At 39.8% G+C, this 18,697-nt stretch overlaps 1 long non-coding RNA gene across 2 annotated transcripts; it reads left to right on the top strand.

The window, feature by feature from the left end:
- Positions 1 to 4,220: 4,220 nt before the first annotated feature.
- On the top strand, positions 4,221 to 17,704 carry LOC114015349 (uncharacterized). Of its 2 annotated transcripts, none has more exons than XR_003559218.1 (4): positions 4,221 to 4,451; positions 6,459 to 6,822; positions 13,610 to 13,723; positions 17,629 to 17,704. It is a non-coding gene; the product is annotated as an uncharacterized LOC114015349 (long non-coding RNA). The 2 variants fall into 2 exon arrangements; XR_003559217.1 differs by having other exon boundaries at positions 13,607 to 13,723.
- The last annotated feature ends 993 nt before the right edge of the window (positions 17,705 to 18,697 follow it).

The following is an 18,697-nucleotide window of genomic DNA, read 5'->3' as shown; positions in this document are numbered from 1 at the left end:
TCCCTTAATTTCCCAATTGTCTTCAGCAAATCATGAAATTAAATAGCAATTAATCCACTGATAAAATAGACCATGCCACAGTCCCATTGTTCATCTATGTGACACTGCAAAGACTCATCCTTGCCACCACTGCTGGATGCTGGGGTTACTGAAAGATCCATTTTACCAGCTTGTTTATAGATATGCCCTTCCCATGTTATGAAAATTCAGATGCATGTATGCCCTGTGTCAGAAGACAGTACCTTCTTGGCATATGGAAAGCTGTGACTGCTTTTAACTCCTTCAGCCTACTTCCTAGCGCTATCACCTTGGGGTCCATCACAGGACTGTACCAATGGACTGTGGAAAGTCAAGATCAGCTTCCAAGGTAATTTGGCTTTGCCAAACAATGCAATTGCTTACAACCAAGGTTGTCAGTGGGCTGTCACCTTCACAGTATGAAGCCTAGGCCTCAACTATGGAGAAAGTCTAACTATTTGTAGCCACAGGCTTCTAGGAAGAATGGAGATATCCTGCAGAGTCACTGTCAAATGGAGAAATGGATTTCCTCAGTGCGGTGATAGAGATGTACAGCAAGTTCCAACAATCTAATTAGTTTCTTGATCAGAGGAAGACAACTCTTCAAGGCAAATGAAAAGGTCACTGCAAATCCCAGAGAAGTATTCATGTCTTTTGTCATATTTGCTGACAGATATTTAAATATAACCACTCACTTTTCCTGCAGACATTGTCAGCAGATGCCAGACAGCTGACAAGCAGCAATGAATTTGTATCACTGCCCTGACATACCAATGCTGAGGAAGTGGAAAAAACTACTAGGTGTTCTTTTTGTGCTGCTGTGAGCTAGGTCTGGGTCAGCACACACTTACAAGTCTTGGTGATGCAAAGAGGACATCGTGATTTGTCTGAAGATTGTTTAGGCCAGTGAACAATAATCTCAGCAGGGGAAAGGAAGAGTGATCTTTCACTGGAGCACCATGAGAGGGTGTAGAAGATGGAGTATAGTAAGACTTAGTAAAGTCTTTTAATGTTTCAGGACTGAAATCTAACCACACATTGACTGCAAGGCTGACTTCAGGCACTGCTGATGAGGTGGGTTTACTTTCTTCTCTCTCTGTAAAATGGGAACAAAGACACTTCTTTTCCTCAGCCTTCATTATCACTTCTAACTGCAAAAGCTTCAAGGTGAGGATGGGTCTGGATGCAATTATGACGTGAAAGGACATATTCACATTATAGCACAAGATCCTGAATGCAAAAGATGTTAATGGAAGGATAAAGTCTCCATGACTGGAGAAGTAACAATTTTTGTTGCATGTGTAAACTGTCTAACTGGGTACAGTATCAATCAGTATTTTTATAGGTAGACTAGAAAAAGTACTAGCTTCCTCCCAGAATGGTATCTCATTCCTTCAAAGAACCTGACCTTCTTCCATAGCCAGGATTATTCTCTATCCCCATCCCATGGTGTCATGCTTCTAGCACACTTTCCAACCTAACAGTGAAAAGCGTGTGTGTTGATATGCCACATGGACACTTCTCAGAGTAGGGAACCAGTTTATTGCCTTTTTAGAAATGTTGGTTTGTACAAACTGTGAACCAGAGATTTCTTGCTGGGAAAAGGCAGCAATGAAGTTACGAGCTTGGAGAGAGAGTAAGGGGATTTTACTGAAATAGACTTGTATAGTGCCGACAGGTCTTTGTCTGCACGCAGAGGCCTGGTGAATCAAATCTCATGCTTCAGAGTATTAGATGATTGATGCATAAATCAGAAAGGAAAGAATCTATCACTGTTCATTCACTAATTAGGTAGAAATGTGGGTATGAAAGTATAAGTTACTTCCCTTTGGTTGGGAAAGTGATGGAAGCAGGATGCATAGCATATCCTGTATTCCTGAAGGCATACTAAGCTTGTATTGCATTAGTAGCATGCATGTGTTAAAATCATAAATAGGTGACATGACAGGTTTTACATGCTTAAGTGTATCATCCACTGATCATCTCTCTCAAAACCAAAGGTAAGGTCTTACTTTACACTGAGTTCCATGCCTCTCTAGCATGTAAATGGGAAAAATATATGTGTGAAACATTTTTAGATGTTCAAGAAAAAAAGGAAAATAAAGGCAGACATGAAGTAAAAGCAAAGTCAAAGAACACAAATATGACAATATATGAAATGCTTAGGAGGAAGGGTTGCCTGTAAGTATTTTTGTCCTCTCAAATAAATCTTCAGACAGAATGAAAATTACAAGTCTGACCCATTTTAGGCTCCAAGTAGGCCAGTGAATTTAATTAATTAGGGAAGCATGGAAGTGGTAGCCCCTTCTACCCATCAGCATTGTGCAATCTGATGTCTAAGCATAAGTCATGCAGTAGATTTGTGTCATTCATACTGCGTCTGTCACAGCCTCTCGTACCAGTTCATAAGGATGTGCATTATTTTGCAAGGTGGATCTGGCAGAAAACAAATAATTGTTGCTTGGGACAAACTGGGAGCTGAAGAGAACATGTTCAGTGTTGTTCCTTGCATATATATCTCTCTGTATGTGTACATATAAACTATGTTCTACCTATACACACTGCCCATCCTTAGTCATAGATGCTGGCTTTTGTAGCCTTCACAGATGTTCAAGAAGAAAATATCTTTGTATAGATATTGAAATCTAGATTCATCAAACTCCTTAACTAGGATGGCTGAATTACAAATCTGAAATATAAGAATATTGAGAGGGAGCTTAACTTTCTTAAGATGTGATGCTTCTTCAATTTTTTCTCTTTTTCTTTCACCAAACTTCCTACTGTATGATTAACACAGACTCTAACCCCTTGTGAATAAATGCAGCTTCAGAAATTGCAGAAAACTAAGCTAAGGACAGGGAAATTAGCCTTTTCTAAAATAATTTTTCACCTGATCAGTGCCTCACTGATTCACAGCACAGTCACCCAAATGCTTGTAAAGGTGTAGGGACAAGGACCATGTATGGAGCAGGAATGAGAAGCCAGAGCTGGGACAAATGTGGGAACTACTTTTTCCAGTGGAAGTACTGGCTTCTCCTAGATTGAACTGATAAGACGTAAGATGAGATGTCTCTTTTCCTCTGTACACCTGTTTATACCTCTGAGTATTCCTGTTTATAGATATGAAAAAAAAGACAGGAAGATTTTAGAGCTTGCCACCAAGTTGTCGACCCTGGATAGATGATCTCTTTGAAGTGTCTACATTGTGGAGAAACTTGGCTTGACAGGAAGCCATTGTAATTTCATAGGTTAGCTTCACCATGTCCTTCATTTCTGGTCAGAACTTAACCAGTGAAAGACATTGTAACCTGCTTTTGATATTCAGTCTCCTGCCTGTATGTTGTAACATATTTTATTCCTTTGACTTTATAAAGTGCAGCACATCTGTGTGCTCCTTTTTGAAACAGGCATGATTATTTCACTGCTCTATGTATATGGCCACTGCAGGTTGCAACTCTTATGCGACTTATTAAGGATGTGAATGTGCCTCCAGAAAGCCCCCCAACCCCCCAACCCCCACCCCCCCCCCCCCAAGTCTCCTAGGTATTTGCTTTTGCCACAGAAGTGTTTTTGCTCTTGCCATGAAGTATTTGCTTTGAATCAACTAACTAAGGAAGTTAATCTTTTTTTATTAATATACCTGTAGCAAATTTCCTGAAAGAAGGAATATCTGTTCCTAAGTCAGCTTGCTTGGATATAAATTAACATTCTGAACTTCACAGGAAAAAAATTATATCCATTTATGATTTCCCATCTTGATATTTCTCATGTCAAAACTAGCACAATCTAGATTATGGTACTAATGAACTGTAACAAAGCTACTTTTTTTAACTGAATAAATATATTAAAAATACAAACTTTCAATCATTATTTGAATTTCAACTATTATGGTTGTTTTAGCTGATCTTTACCATGTGAGCCTAGGAAAAGAAAGCATTAAGGAGCTTGCCTTTGTTCATTTTAGAGGATTGTGCTACTTAGGAAGCAGCATGCAGTTATGTGTTTTGACGGGGGTTTGTTACTTTTGACCATTACTTTCAAATTATGCTTCATTGTGCCTGCTGCAGCGTAATGATGGTGTTTTATACCAGAGGGGACAGAGTCAAATGTGTTCCTATTCACAGGACTAGAGCTGGTGTGCTCAGAATGTAGAAAGTAATATCTAATTCTCTCACTAGCAAGACAAACAACTAACACAGGGACTGAGGTCCTGGACCTGACCTCAGTATTAAGTAAATATATTGACTTTAACAGATGAAGAGCTGGAATCAGGTCACCAGGTACCTGAAATACTGCTGTGGTACTGAATTACATAGGATCTCATCCTAACAAGAAGGTCAAGCTGCTGCTCAGAACATTACACTGGGTATGATCAGCATGCTTGGAAATAGAGGAAAATTACCAGCTGGTTCAGTTCAGTCCTCCTAAATCATGTAAGGATTTGATTCCAATGCTCATTGTCAGTAGTTTAAAGAGGTAAAGCAGATGTAACAACGGGATGGACAAATTTTATAGCCATTATTGTTGCAGGGAAAGTGTTTAATTTAGTTTCCAGTTAAATAAGTTCACATGTCTCTTAGCCTTAATTTCTCACAATGGACTCAGGTTTTACAGAACAGATTCCCATCGTCACAGTGAAAATGCTACCTTTACAAATAACTGACTTTCAGATTGAGAAGTGGAATAAAATTTAAGAAAAGAAAGATTTATTTTTGTTTGTCAACTGGAAACACTGTTTCTGTGGGTTTTTTTAAAATTTACCTTGAATGAAAAGGCTGTGTGTATATATATATATACACACACATACATTCATACAGAGTTGGCATAAGTGCTTTCTTAGATTGGAGGCAAGTTTTCCATCTCCTTTTTCTTTTTGATATTAAAATCAAAGGAACCAAAATGAAAGTATAATGTAAAAAAATGCCAGTGTAAACAGAAAAAAAAAGAAAGAAAATGTTGTTAAATGATCACTGAAATGTTTTGACTTCTTTCAAATGTCCCTTTTGAAGTATTCACATTTTAAATGAAACAATTCACTGAAATTAATGTGAATTGCCTAACCTATACTTTTTATTTCAATCTGAATTTGCGGGGGGCAGGGGGGGGGGGGCAGGAAATTGTTCTAAAAATGGTGCCCACTTAGACTGTCTTATCTTTACTAGTCCTAGGAAGGTTTCTTACATGCACTTTAATTATAAAGGGTCTTTTATTTTTTGAGCAATAGCTACAAAAACCAGCGACTTGCTCACTACCCTTGTCCTGGGCTTGCTTAGGAAATTGTTTATATTCCTTTAACATTTATTTGTCCTCAGCAATGTCCAGCAGAACCTTCAGACATGCACAGATATACATATATCTGCAGTAAGAAGCAAGGCAAAAGCCTGACTTCATAGAGCATAGAGCTCTCTTTTCATTCCCACTGCATTCCCATTTATGCTGCACTTATCTCCATGGGCATCTAAGTGCAGCTTCAGTTCATTTGTTAATCAATGAATGTCCAAATACTTGTAAGCCTACAAAATGTAATGCGTTTCCTTCTCTTCTAATGGAACAATGGCTGTAGTGTCACAGTCTCATGCTTTCTTCTCCTACTGCTAGTCTGTAAAACTTTTCAGTTAAAAGAGGTGATTTATACTTCATAGCTACTGAAGACATATGTTTTGGTGAAACAATATTTTCAACGTATATTGCACAGTCAAACTGGTAAAAGAAGGTCTTGGTGGCCAGAAGAGAAGCAGCATTTCTCTGCTTTTGGAATCCTTTTATGCAATGATACACATCATGGGCAATTACCTGTTACCTGCAAGCCAAATCCTATAGTCCTGACTGATCAAAGAACAGCTAATAGCACTGGACCTTGCACAGTTGCTTCAATAGTCTCCACAGCCCAGATTTTTAGAGCTATTTAGCTATGTAATGATGCAGGTAGATGTCTAGAGATTTTCTAAAGCACCTAAGCAGATTAGGTCCTTAATGTCTAGATGCTGCAGCAGAGCCAGGTTTTCACTCATCATCTTCCAGGTGAAACTATGCCAGATGTGGGAATGAGGGATTTTTCAAAGTAGAAATGCTGTACTTGGAATGTCATTGGCAAGCCATTTCCAACTTCCTACACATATTGTGCTGGTTTGGGAGCATAGGTATTTCCTTCTGCTGCAGAATAAGCTATGATGTGAACACCACAGATTAACCAAGCAGCAGTTTTGAGGTGGAAGACGGGGATTTCTGTTTAAATTAAAAAGGAAAGGAGAGGAAAACAACTTATGAGGTAAAAGAACACATGGCATTTAAACTATATTAAAAATGCGGGAGATATATTGGGTTTTTGGGGTTATTTTTGTCTTTAGATATCTATATTTTACTTTGTTTGTGGGTCAGGTATATTTCAAAGCTCACCAGAATTCTGAATGTAGGACCTGCCATGTTTTTTTTCCCCCCAGAACCATGACAAATGCCTGAAGCAAGTTAACAGCCTGAAGAGTATTTTCACCTGATTCTTTTTGCCAGAAGCAGCGGCAAGCATATTCTCCCAGGAAGCTGTGTAACACAACATGCAAACATTTTGGATAGGAGCTGAAGAAACATTTTCTAGTTGTCAAGCTACAGAGGGAGTTCAGGTGCTCGTTTAAAGATTATTGGCAACTTGAGGGCCCAGATTTCTCCTCACCTGATGAAGCCTAATTACTTTATAAGAGAGTAATGGACTAAATTAGCCTCTGGAGGTACCTATCTCTCTTCATTACCTCTGCAAGGAGTGTAAGGTGAATACGCTCAACTGTCTCCTGGGTATTCAGCAGAATTTTCGTAAGTGAATCATATTGCTGCATCTTCTCTTTTTTTCCTTCCATTATATTGCTTGTACGTACGTGCTGAGGATGCTGTGTTTATCTACTCTACAGTTTCCTAAGGAGGGGAAGTAGAGAGGGAGGTGTGGATCTCATCTCCCTGATGTCCAGTGACAGGACACATGGGAATGGTTCGAAGCTGCATCAGGGGAGGTTCAGATGTGGTATTAGGAAACATCTTTTTACTGAGAAAGTAGTAACACTGGAACAGGATTTCTAGAGAGGTGGTTGATGCCTGAAGTCTGTCAGTGTTTAAGAGGTATTTAGACAAAGTCCTTAATAATTTGCTTTAATTTTGACCAGCCCTGAAGTGGTCAGGCAGCTGGACTAGGTGATCCTTCTAGGTCCCTTCCAACTGAAATATTGTATTTTATATACATGTATGCTTCTACATACATATGTTGCACAATCCATCTTGTGACTAACATTACAGAGCTTTCAAGATAGAGTGAGGCTCTTCCTTTCTGTCCCTGGAGCTCCTCTGCACAGGTAACTTTGCCTGCCTTATGGACCACCTGATTCATGCACCTTTCATTGAAACCTGACTGTTTCTGGTCGAAAGTCATACAAAAATTTTTCAATGTGACCAAAATTGATTGAGAGTGGACTCTCTTGCTCCTTCTGTTCTTATGCTAATTTCCAGCACTGAAATATTGCCTGTTTTCAAAGGGGAGTGAAAACCTGCAGCCAGGGGATTCATGCCAATGAGAACAGGACCTGTTTTGCAGACAAGCAATCTGTACAGAGATTCAGTACAACACAATCAAAAAAAGATCAGTGGCATTCATGGCAGATATCTTTTCAAGCCTCTTGCCTTGAAGAAGCTCCGGTGCACTGACTTTGTATGTGGCTTGTGACACTAGGCTGGTGTACTGAGTGCTAAAGGTGACAGGAGAAAGAATACTTGTCCTTCTAAAGATTTTTCTGCCTTTGGTTACAGCTTCAGCTGGGAGGTCTCTGAAGGCCTCTCTTTGTGATGGTTTTGTCATTTCGAGTGGGTAAAGAAAGGAGGAACCCTTTAGTGAGATTTGGCTGTGTCACTACTATACTTGTCAGATACCTTTTAGGATGCAAATCAACAATGGTTCTAGTTAAATCCAGTCCTGCTCTTTTTTTTCTCTGCTTCTTGAAGTATATAAATTCTAAACTTTATAAACCCCTCCAGACAGAAGTATTCATTCTGTCACTCACAAACACAGAGACAGGTCCTGTTTAAAAAACCTCAACAACAAAAAAGCCCCACTTTAATATTGAACAGTCAGAAAGAAAAATCTGCTTGTCTACTTACTTGAAAAAAAAAAGCCCAGAAAAGCATAGATTTAATTTGAAGCTAAAATATGTATATATGCGCACACACACAGGTGTTCCTGTAAACATGGAAGGAGAAGAGGTTTGGCAAGACAGGTACAGTTATGATATTCAACCATAGATATAATATTTAAATTCAGATATGCTCCTGAAGGTAAAGAAAGGTCATCTTACAGGTGAGCAGCACAGAGTTACCAGGGAACTGAAAGGGTCGGGGTTGCTTCTGCCACCACCTCTGTGACATGTAGTTTTGCTGTCTCCATCACCCACTAACTACAGACATGCCCTGTGGACTTACCTGAAATTTAAGAGACCCTATTGAAATGTGTAATTTTGCTGCAGCTCTTTCATATACTTTCAGGCAAGTTACTAAGGCCAGCCATTGTTTAAACCTACATGGATGATTCTTCCATTTCAATGAAGCAGGGAAGGAACAGGTCCCTGGCAGGAGTTATGGTCTCTGTCATAACATCAACAGAAGGAAATGCATGCCTGCTTGGCATTTTAGTGTATACATCAGCCTGTGAGCTGCAGCAAAAGAGGAGGGGAAATTGTAGTAAACTGCTAGTGATACAGAAACTCCAGGTAGAACTGCTGAAGAAGATAACGTCTGAAATACCCACAAGTTTTACCAGAAGACCTGGGCCTTTCTTCCTCTCCTCTTTTAAAACATTGCTTTTAAGGTGTATTATGAAGATAAATACTTAAAAAAAAAAACCATGTGATATTCAGCTCTACTATTAATGGAAGATACCAGAGTGCCTCAGAAATTTCAATCCAACCAGCAGTTCTGACTTCTTACAGGGAAGGATTTTCCCCTTCCAAAGATTTACATCCCAAGGCAATCGCCAAGATTTTAAACAGCCTGTACAGGTAGAACCAGAATTATCCATTGTTAGTCCTGGCAGAGCACAGGAAAACTAATGCTCTTGCAAGGGAGGGAACATATCCCTCTACAGAGTCAGTCACAGACATTTTTCAGTGATTATCATTCATCAGCAATTCCACCTTCAAGCCAGCTCAACCCTGCTTGATGTTGACTGGACATGGAGGACATAAGAGTTGAATGTAATCTCTCCTGACAAAAAATATTGTTGTCTTGTGAACACTGAAGTTTTAGTTTACCTAACAACACTGAAAGAAAAGTTACTGCTACCCATTGGAGTCGTAAATGTCAGCAGTGGCAGTTCAGTGGGGAAAATAATCTCAGCCATTGTTGTTCATTCACATATAATGAGAGCTACATCCAATGCAATTGTAGTGCTGGGCAGAGTGACGCTCTGTGGTACCATTACATTTTATCTCTGGATATAAAAACATGCCTATTAGGCCTTCAAGAGCTTGAAGATGACAGTAGGGACATAAGCAAGGAGTAACGATAGTGGTTTTTTAATTGTTAGATCATTACCTGCTAGAACTCTAATGGCTAGGATGAGGGCTTTCCTATTGATTTCAGTATTCATAGCTTTTTCTTTTTTAGTTTTGGGAGTTGCTCTGCTTTTTCCATAGATACCACAAAAGTGGAGGGTGATTGATATTGGTAAGTAGAAGGCATTATGGCTTATACTCTGAAAGTAAGGGGTTATTCAGGAAGAGGTTGTTGGTTTTGTTTTTTTTTTTTAAAAAGTACCTGACTTGAGCTTTTGTTATTTCTCCCACCCTGCCTGTCAGCTTTATTTACCTGTGCTCTGGATTTTCAACCTTCTTTTTCTCAGGAATTCTGAGATTCCTTGGGTGGCCAGATACCAGGAGGAGAGACCTCTCTTACTTAATCCCTTTGTGATGGGACACAACTGGTGTCTGTACAGACTAGGTACTGTTGTAGGGAATAATAATTAGGGCCCCCAAATCTAGCATCAGGTTAATAACCTGGACTGATGTGGAGGGATAAAACAAACAACACAGAGGTTTAATGTCGAGCCCACAAATGTCTTGCTTTGACTTTTCAGGAAAAAGTGGGTATTTAAGATCTTGCAAAAACTGGCTCACAAAGGCATTCCAGCAACTGTCGCAGGCAGAAAAGCCGAGATTTCTTAAGACAGATGGATCTTGGGACAGTACATGGCAAGTTTCCCAAGAAATATCTGATCACACCGGGAAGGGAAGCATTAGCCACTTCCAATGCAAATACACCATCAGAATTTGAGGAGGATGCCTGTGTTGTTTTGCATTTACAGAGAGAATCAGGTGTTATTTCATGGGCAGCGTGTCTCAGTCTGATCTGAGAGATCCTAGCCCAAGGCAGGCTGGCTGCAGATGGCTTCTCTCTGAATAACACAAAGAAGTTTTCTGTGTTTGTGGGAGAGTTTTCAAATTATTTTTTTTTGTTAAGCAATAACCTTGTTAAAACAGTTTCCAAAGGGTTGAGCCATAATAGCAAGGGGCCATATGAGAAACAAAAGCTAGATTGTTGTTGAAGTGATCCTTAATAGAAAGATTATGCGACTTGCTGCTTTGAAATAAAGAGTGCAGGAGAAAAGACAGGAAAGGAAAAGAGCATTTGCCCTTTTTTTCATTCCAGCTTAATAGCCACGGCACTAAGTGACTTAATCACTATAAGCTGTTGCTGTTCTTTTTTATTTTCCCCACAGGCAGCCTTTTCCCTTAGTGTGCCTGTATCAGATGGGGGAATTCAGAGCCACTTGCTGCCAGTGCTGTAGGCAAGTGAATGAATGACCACTGAGCTGTTGCACAATCTGTTTGACTGGCATCCCATGATGTTCAAAGTTTTCGAAGAAAAGGAGGTCCTAGTGCCAGCCTGCATTACTGTCAATATTGTTAAAAAGAATAAGATTTTGTTCTACCAGGATAGCAACAGGGTTTATCCGGACAAGTTTTAGGAAAGAACAAGAATGGTGTAAGAAATGGAATAAGGTACCTCTGTGATTCTCACTTTTGCTGGAGGGACTCGCTGAACCCTGGGGAGAGCTGAACTACTGAGACTGTGGATCAGGAGGAAAAATCAAGGTGTCTCAAAGGATGTGCACGTAGCTGTAGCTCTTCCCCTGAAAAATAGTGGCAGTGCTCAGTGCAGAAGGGAAGTGCAGAAGTTAACATCTCCCAAATGAAAAAATTCCTTTGCAGAGGAGGCAAGATTTCTGACTTGGCATGATTGGCTGGGCCAAAACAAAAATAAAGTATTTTGGTTTTCTCTTTTTCTTTCAGCTCAGCTTTGCCTAAATTGGCAACTACTTGCATCAGATCATTGCCTTATGTATGGGAAGTGCATGCCTTCTACTCTTAGTATCTTTTCTGTCAACCACCACTGTTTTACTACTTTTCTCACTGAGCACATGGTTCCTTTCTCAGCATCAAATGCCACAGAGATCATGGGAAATGTAGGCTAGTCTAGCCCCAGTGCTGTAAGACATGGGCCATCTGCATGACAGTTCTAACCGGCACTGCAGCAGTGCAGGCAGATGTTGCTCAGTGTCAAAGCAAGCTGCAATGTTTCGGTGAAAACAAAAATCAAATGGCCCTAAGGCACCAGATTTTCCTATTTCTCTGAAAGGAGAACGAAAAAAAAGGAATTTATTTTTTTTTTTACTTAGCGTGGAAATATCAGCAGATCTTGCAAAGCAGAAATTCCAGTTTCTGACAAGCTGTACAAAGTACTGTAAACATGAGCAAAACTACTTTCTTTTGTAATTACAAGAGTTTGTAGTTGTACCTGATTTGTTGGGTTGGGGGTGTACCAACTCCTCTTTGCCAATGCAAAGTATTAATTGAGCAGCAGGAGGTGCAGAACATACAGCCTGTTTGTAACTCGCATTTCAAATAGTTTCTTTTGTGGAGGCAGAAGTAAGTACCAGCCAGGCCTTTTGCCAGAAGGTTTGACTCCAGCCATCCATTTGTTGTGATACTTATGTATGATGACTGCCTGTGGCATCAGCAGTACAAGTTTCAAACCCAGCTGGCTTCTTTCTGACACAAAGGAGACAATTCAATTCCATAGAAGGATAAGCTCAGACTCTGTCTTTTTGTTCCATGGCTTCTCTTTCCAACAAGAAAACACAATCTGTGTCATTTTTGTGACAGATGTTTATGAAAACATAAGAAATAAGGGTCAGTAGCTAGTATTTTCTCCCAGATAGCAGAAATCTTGATTCTTTGTTCTCCTAGAAAACTTGTATGCTCTTAAGGAAAACATAATTTCTGTGTATGGTTTCCCCAGCTTCCACAAAGTGCCATAATGTCTTGGTATTTCAAATGTATGTGGTGACAAGAAATACTTACTTGGAGGTGCTCAGCAAGAGGATGTAGCAAGGGAAATTTATAGAAAAGTGATATCCTTGCTTTTAAACATCCATGAAAACAAAAATGATTAACTGACTACAAAAAAAGACACCAACCCCAACTGTTTAGCTGTAAAGCTCTGTAAGATGGCGTTGTGTGAACTCTAAATTGCTAAGCTTAAGAAAGTAGTTCTCATTTGCTCTGCATGCCATGAAAGTGTCATACCTTTTAACGAAGGCAGCACAATAATTGTATGATGTGGATATCATACAAGATGTGTATATCTATTCAACCTGACTTGGAACAACATCATGCAGCATTCAGCTGAACACCCAAACGCGAGAACCTCAACCCTTCAAAGTCATTCTATATATAAGAAACAGTTTCGCTGGAAATGTTTTCTCTTCATCTTTTACTCACACTATCACATCTTACAACAGAAGCTGCAACTGTTAGATAGGTGACCCAAAAATCATAAGCAAGAGGCTAATCTGTATACAGAGATGCCCACCATCTCATCTGCATGCACAAATTTAATGAGAGCAACAGGGCTTTCACTCTGTTTCAAGAGAAGCTTAGTTCTGGAATCCAGTGCAGTATTACTTTGCAATGTGCTGAAGTCTGGGCTCCTCTTCATGTGGACCCTGTGGCACTGGTAAGATTAGAGACCTACCATTAGTGGATGGCATTTATGAGGGTGTGCAAATCTAAAATTTGAAAACTTACACAGTAAATGAGTGCAGATAATGCAGAATCAGAGGTGCAAGTTTTTACTCGCCTCATTCCTACTCTATATGAAACAATGAAACAGTGTGTGCAAAGGGAAAACTTGACATTACCATTTATTTGCCCACATTCAGAAGTAGCTCTTCAGTGAAAGCAGTGAAGAACAACAGATTAAATTTTTCCATTATAACTACTGGTAGCTATTTTTTTTAATGCTGCTGTAAGCATAGGAGTTAAGGCTCAAAAATCTCTTGTGTGCATGCTGGAACTGTGCATGCTGGAACTGTGAAAGGAGGAAGAGCCAGACAACAGAAGCAGATGATCAGATAAGAAATCACTGGCAAGGCCCAGAAAGATATGAGCTTTGAGCAGGGAGGAAGGGGTAAGAGATAAGATACAAGTCAGGGTAGAGTTATGCAGCGGTTTGAATGTCAAGAAGAGAAATTGTTGTCATGTTGTTTTTTTCCCTCTAGCAGAACCAGAGTCACAACTGAAACAAATGAGATGAAATACTCAAATCATAAAAGATCTCCTGTTTGCTGCCATGACTGAGATGACAATGGAAGAAACTGAGATGGGACCTATTGCAGGTGAGGTCTGGGGTTTTGTAGAGCATAAAGCAAAGATGATAAAAGACAGAGACTGGGATAAGTGATAAGCTCCCTCCTGCATCCTAACCCCGTAATTTTGTCGGCTAATAAGCATGAAGATTAATTGACAGAAATACAAAACTGACTGCTGTATGTGGGATTGTCAGTCTGCAGCAGGTCTGCCTACTCTACCATTGATGTTATTCCTTCCTTCCCTAGAAAACAGAAGCAATTAGCTAAGTTAAAAGTGATTCCATTGGGGCTGGGTAGTCATTATACCAGGGACTACATATTGAGCTGGTCTAAAGTAAAAGAACCAAACAAAAATAGAAGGTGAAAACTTGAAGTAAGACAGTTATTTGTGAAATTGTTTCAAATTTGGCAGATACTATCAACAGCTCTCCCCTGCACTGAAGACAAAAAAAAAAGGTTTAAAAATTAAAACTGTAACGCTTCACTACTGTCAAAATGGGGGGAAAAAAAAGTATTCTGGATGCTAAAAGTATTGCATTTTGAGAATTTTCAAAGAAAACATCGAGTGAGATTTTGTAAAATGTAAACTTGGTAGTATGAAATGTATTTTTAAAAAAGAAGAAAAAATTGGTCAAAGCCTGGATGAAATGAATCACTTTGCTTGGGACTGAACACAATACCTGCAGATGGCTTTTATGAAAAATTAAGACAAAGAAGATATCTCCATTTTTATTTAATATACAGCATTTTCCCCCTGATTTTGTAAGTCAACCACTGAATAAAAAATCTGCTCTTCATTCCAATCTAGTTGTGATCTAGACAGGGTTTACATGAAGATAATCATAGTACCTATATTTTACAGATAAAAAAAATAAAGCACAGAGAGAACAGATGACTTTCCAAGATTATATGTGAAAAGCAGCCCTCAGGGGGCAGATTACCTAAACACCAGCTTAAATACCTAATTTTACCCGTACTGCATGGCAACAGTGAATGGGCTTTCAAATTACCACATGCCACTAAATTCTGTCATTGTGTAAAGTAAGGCTTGCCTGTCTAGAATTAATTTGCACAGAATTTCAAGGTATGGGTTCCACATCCCAAATCTATACATATGATGACAAGGGTAATTACCTGTGGATAAGACAGCCCCAAATTTATCATTATTTGTTGCAAAAACTGAGGATGAAATTCCATTTCAGACCAGCTTTTTTCCTATGGCATTCCTGAATTCCTTACTCTACTATACATGACAGAGATTGCCCTGGGAATGGTGTGAGCATTTTTTCCACCACAATGCAAATTAATCTCTTTGAGACCTAGATGTTTCCTAAGAGATGTGTTGCCTAGAAATCATTTATTTCACAGAAACGGCCCAGTTTCTTTCCTCATGTTCATCTAATATACTCAGAAGCTGGTCTTTCTATTACTTTTGTTATAGTTATAAGAATCTCAAGGTTAATAAAAAATGAGATGGGGGTTTTGTTCTCAAAAGGATTGATCACAGCTCTATTGACTTGATGGCATGCTGACTAATACTATGAGACGTTGAGCTCCTTCACTCTTGCAATCTTCAGTGCCAAAGGAATAGCTCATGAGTTCATGAGTGTTGATACACGCAAGGCAGTGAAGCACAACACTGAGGTCAATGTGCAGTTGAGAAAGGAAGTTTGAAAACCAAATTCCCCCTGAATTCAAGAGCAAATGGAGATGCTCTGTAAGTCACTTAGAGCAGGCTTACACCTTACTCAAGCCAGGAACTTTTTCTGAAGAAGGTGGGTCAACTTGAGGCATAAGCAGAGTTGCTAATGAGCAACAGAACTAGGATGGGAACAAGACAGGACAGTACCACACAGAGCTAACTTGGACACTGAAGGCACCAGATAGCAACGGGCATTCAAGGCTTTGCTGATTTTAAAGGCAATCTGCCTGTTGCTGCCTTTGCTTTCTCAAGAGGTGTGGGGAGAATGGAGAAAACACACAGAGTGAATGCTGAAGTGAGCTGGCCTGGGAAATGAGAACAAAACTGAATTGCCCGTACATTTTTGAGGACAGAATACTGCATTGGACCCTAGTCATATAATGGTGCTTCTGTTGCCAGCCCAGGACTCTGGAAACTTAATCTTAGGTTCTTAGCCTGAAAAGCATCTGCTGCTCTGGGACCAGTAACTCAGCCTCTGTTCAGACTATCAGAAGCAGATATATTGTCCTTACCCACAATCACATTTGTACTGTGAGCATCAACACAGTGAAGACTGTAAGTGCTCGGTTATAAGATGACTATTTCATTACCAATAGAGACAGGCGCAGCTGCTCTTGCAGTCAGTAGAGATTTTTCCCTTGTTCCACAACAGGAACTGTAGTGACTCTACATTTTAGCTTTTATTTTGTCTTTCATTCAGCACCTCATAATGACCGGTGTAAAATCTTTCAAATCACTAATGCACCACTGCAGGGAGGAACATCTTTACAATTCCAGAGAATCATGACCTTCCTGTGCTAAGATCAAGATCTTATTTAACTGAGATCTCAAGCCCTTTTTACAGAAATGGCTAGGCAATTACTCCCTGGCTCCTGTCTTTTCTGTATAGAGGGAACTTTGCCTTTCTGAAGCACCAATTAAAAAGTCCCACAACCCTCCCTTTGAATTGCTTCATTGCTCCTGTTAATTGTCTCCTTTCAGTCTCTGCCGTAGTGAAAGTACCTTGTTACACAGTTGTGAACCTGCAATCAACTTTGAAAACTTCCACTTTACAAGTCCAATCTTGTGTTTTTTTCTTTTTTGAACTTCAAGTGAAAGGAGAAAAAAAATAGAAAAATGTATTCGTTGTTTCCTAAATCAAAGCCTTTAATAACATGTTAATCTAAGTTATTATAGATTCTGAAAAGCAGTTATAGGCAGCTGAAATTTTCCTATGGCTTACTGTCAAATATACAAGAGAGTGTTTGGAAAGTCTGTAAGCACTGTAATCATTGATAAAATATATTCTGCAACGGGACTCTAAATTTGCAGTAATTATGTACCATTTAGTTAATCTGCCTACATTATTTATGAAGATTATTTTGTAGTTAAATACTTGAAGAGTTGACAAGGTAATGTTCAACAGCTACTTGGAACAGAAGTGATGGATAGGCAGTAAAAAAAATTTCAATTTTAAATTACTCTCTTTGTGCTCATTCTCCTGTTTGTTTTTAACTCAAAGACATAGTGTGAGATGATTTTTTTTTAAAAAAAAAGGAAGAAAAAATAAGAGCTTGCTCTCTGTACGTGTGTGTATGCATCTGTATGTCAATGGCTACTTTACAATGAGACACAAATAGCTTGGTTTTTTTTGAGAGACCTCAGCTACCTGTCCTTTTCCACACTCACATGGATGCAAAGTTTCCCATCCTGATTTTGCATTTGCAAGAGGAGTAGACCTAGACAGAGATCAGTGTCTTAACACGTTTAACCATGTCACGTAACAGACATGGATACACATGTGCACTGAACCCTTATACTCACAATCTTAGCCAAGGCAGAACAGGAAAGACATCAGGGAGTGAAAGATGCCTTAGCTGTTCTTGCCCACAAGAAGGGGACTAGGACAAACCACTTCTCTGCAATGACACCTGTAATCTGGGGAAAGTAGGAAGGAGAGAGAGCTCCCAAATGGAGAAGGCAATGAGGGTAGAACAAGAGAAAGTGTCAGATGTGCCCATGCTGTGCCCAACAGTGGGCCTGACTGGTGGAATGTCAGGTGGACAGATGTTCCCCCAGCTTCATAGGAATTGCTGTTGTACAGCATTCCTGCAGCCCTTGGGGTGGAGGGGGTGTCTGTGCGTGGGCAGGGGGTGGGTGGGTGGGTGGGTTTGTTTGCATCCTCCTAAAGCACAGACGCTACCACCAGCTGGTACAGGTTCTTAAACTATTTCCCCTTGTTCTTTTCTAGCTCCTAAACCCTGAGATTAAATGGCATTAGAACCAATTCCCAGTTCCCTTGGGGATTTCCTTCATGAATAAAATCTGCTTTATTTGCCCACGTGAGCTGTCTGTGCAGCATGTATCAGATCTATTGTTTATAACCCCGTGAGACATAACATGCAAGTGCTGTTCCTTCAAAATCAAATTAATGATATACATTATAAGGTGCGTAGTGACTCACCACCAGATGACAAGCCTGTTGGACACAGGATTTATTACCCATGCTGGTCAGTGGTATAAGTTTTTTTGGTTTGGGGTGGGTTTTTTGCAAGGTGAAGATAAGTGCACTCTCTCAGAAAGGAACAGCCAGTCAGTTTTATGCAGTCTTACTGCACGTGCAAAAGCATTTTTTCTGTGAATGGTTCAGTGACATCCATGGTTATGGTGGATGCCTGTAAGGCATTGTCACTAACAAAGCTTCACTTGAATTAGGTCTCTGTGTGTTTTTGTTGAGTTTTTTTTTACTGTTTTTGGACCAAAGGGCTTAAATGTGGTAAAGGCCCAACTGGTGGTTTTGGATGAAGTTCATCCTGAGACCAAAAGCAGCTGCTGTCAGAGCTATTGTCCAAGCTTTTTCACCTCCCACCTGTGCTGTGGCAGTGGCCCAAGCTGGAGTGCTGTGTACCACTTGTGGCCAACACAAGGAATGAATAAGCAGCTGCAAGGGGGAACCACCTCCTCTGATGTCAGCCTGCACTGTGCTGGATTTGAAGATGTTCTGGAAACATACCTTGAGATGAAATCAAACTTTGGCAACAAAGTTCCATAAAGTTGCAGGCATTATGCATTCACGATTTATTTCCTGGAGTCAGAGCACTGATTACATGACAAAATCCCAGATTTGTCAGGCATCTGCAGAGGGCAAGCACTTGGCTGAGGAGGAACGCTCCTTTTTCTGTTCTGATGCATGTCCAGTGATGTGGGACATGTCTTGTAACTCACTTTCTACATTGTTAAAACACTGAGTTTTTTTGGTTTTTTTCTTAATAAGTAAAATTCTGTGAGACTTGTTTATAAAAAGAAATGCATACTACTTC

The sequence above is a fragment of the Falco cherrug genome, chromosome 9, assembly GCF_023634085.1.
Source record: "Falco cherrug isolate bFalChe1 chromosome 9, bFalChe1.pri, whole genome shotgun sequence".
Classification (NCBI taxonomy): domain Eukaryota; kingdom Metazoa; phylum Chordata; class Aves; order Falconiformes; family Falconidae; genus Falco; species Falco cherrug.
This window is presented reverse-complemented; position numbering and strand designations above follow the sequence as displayed.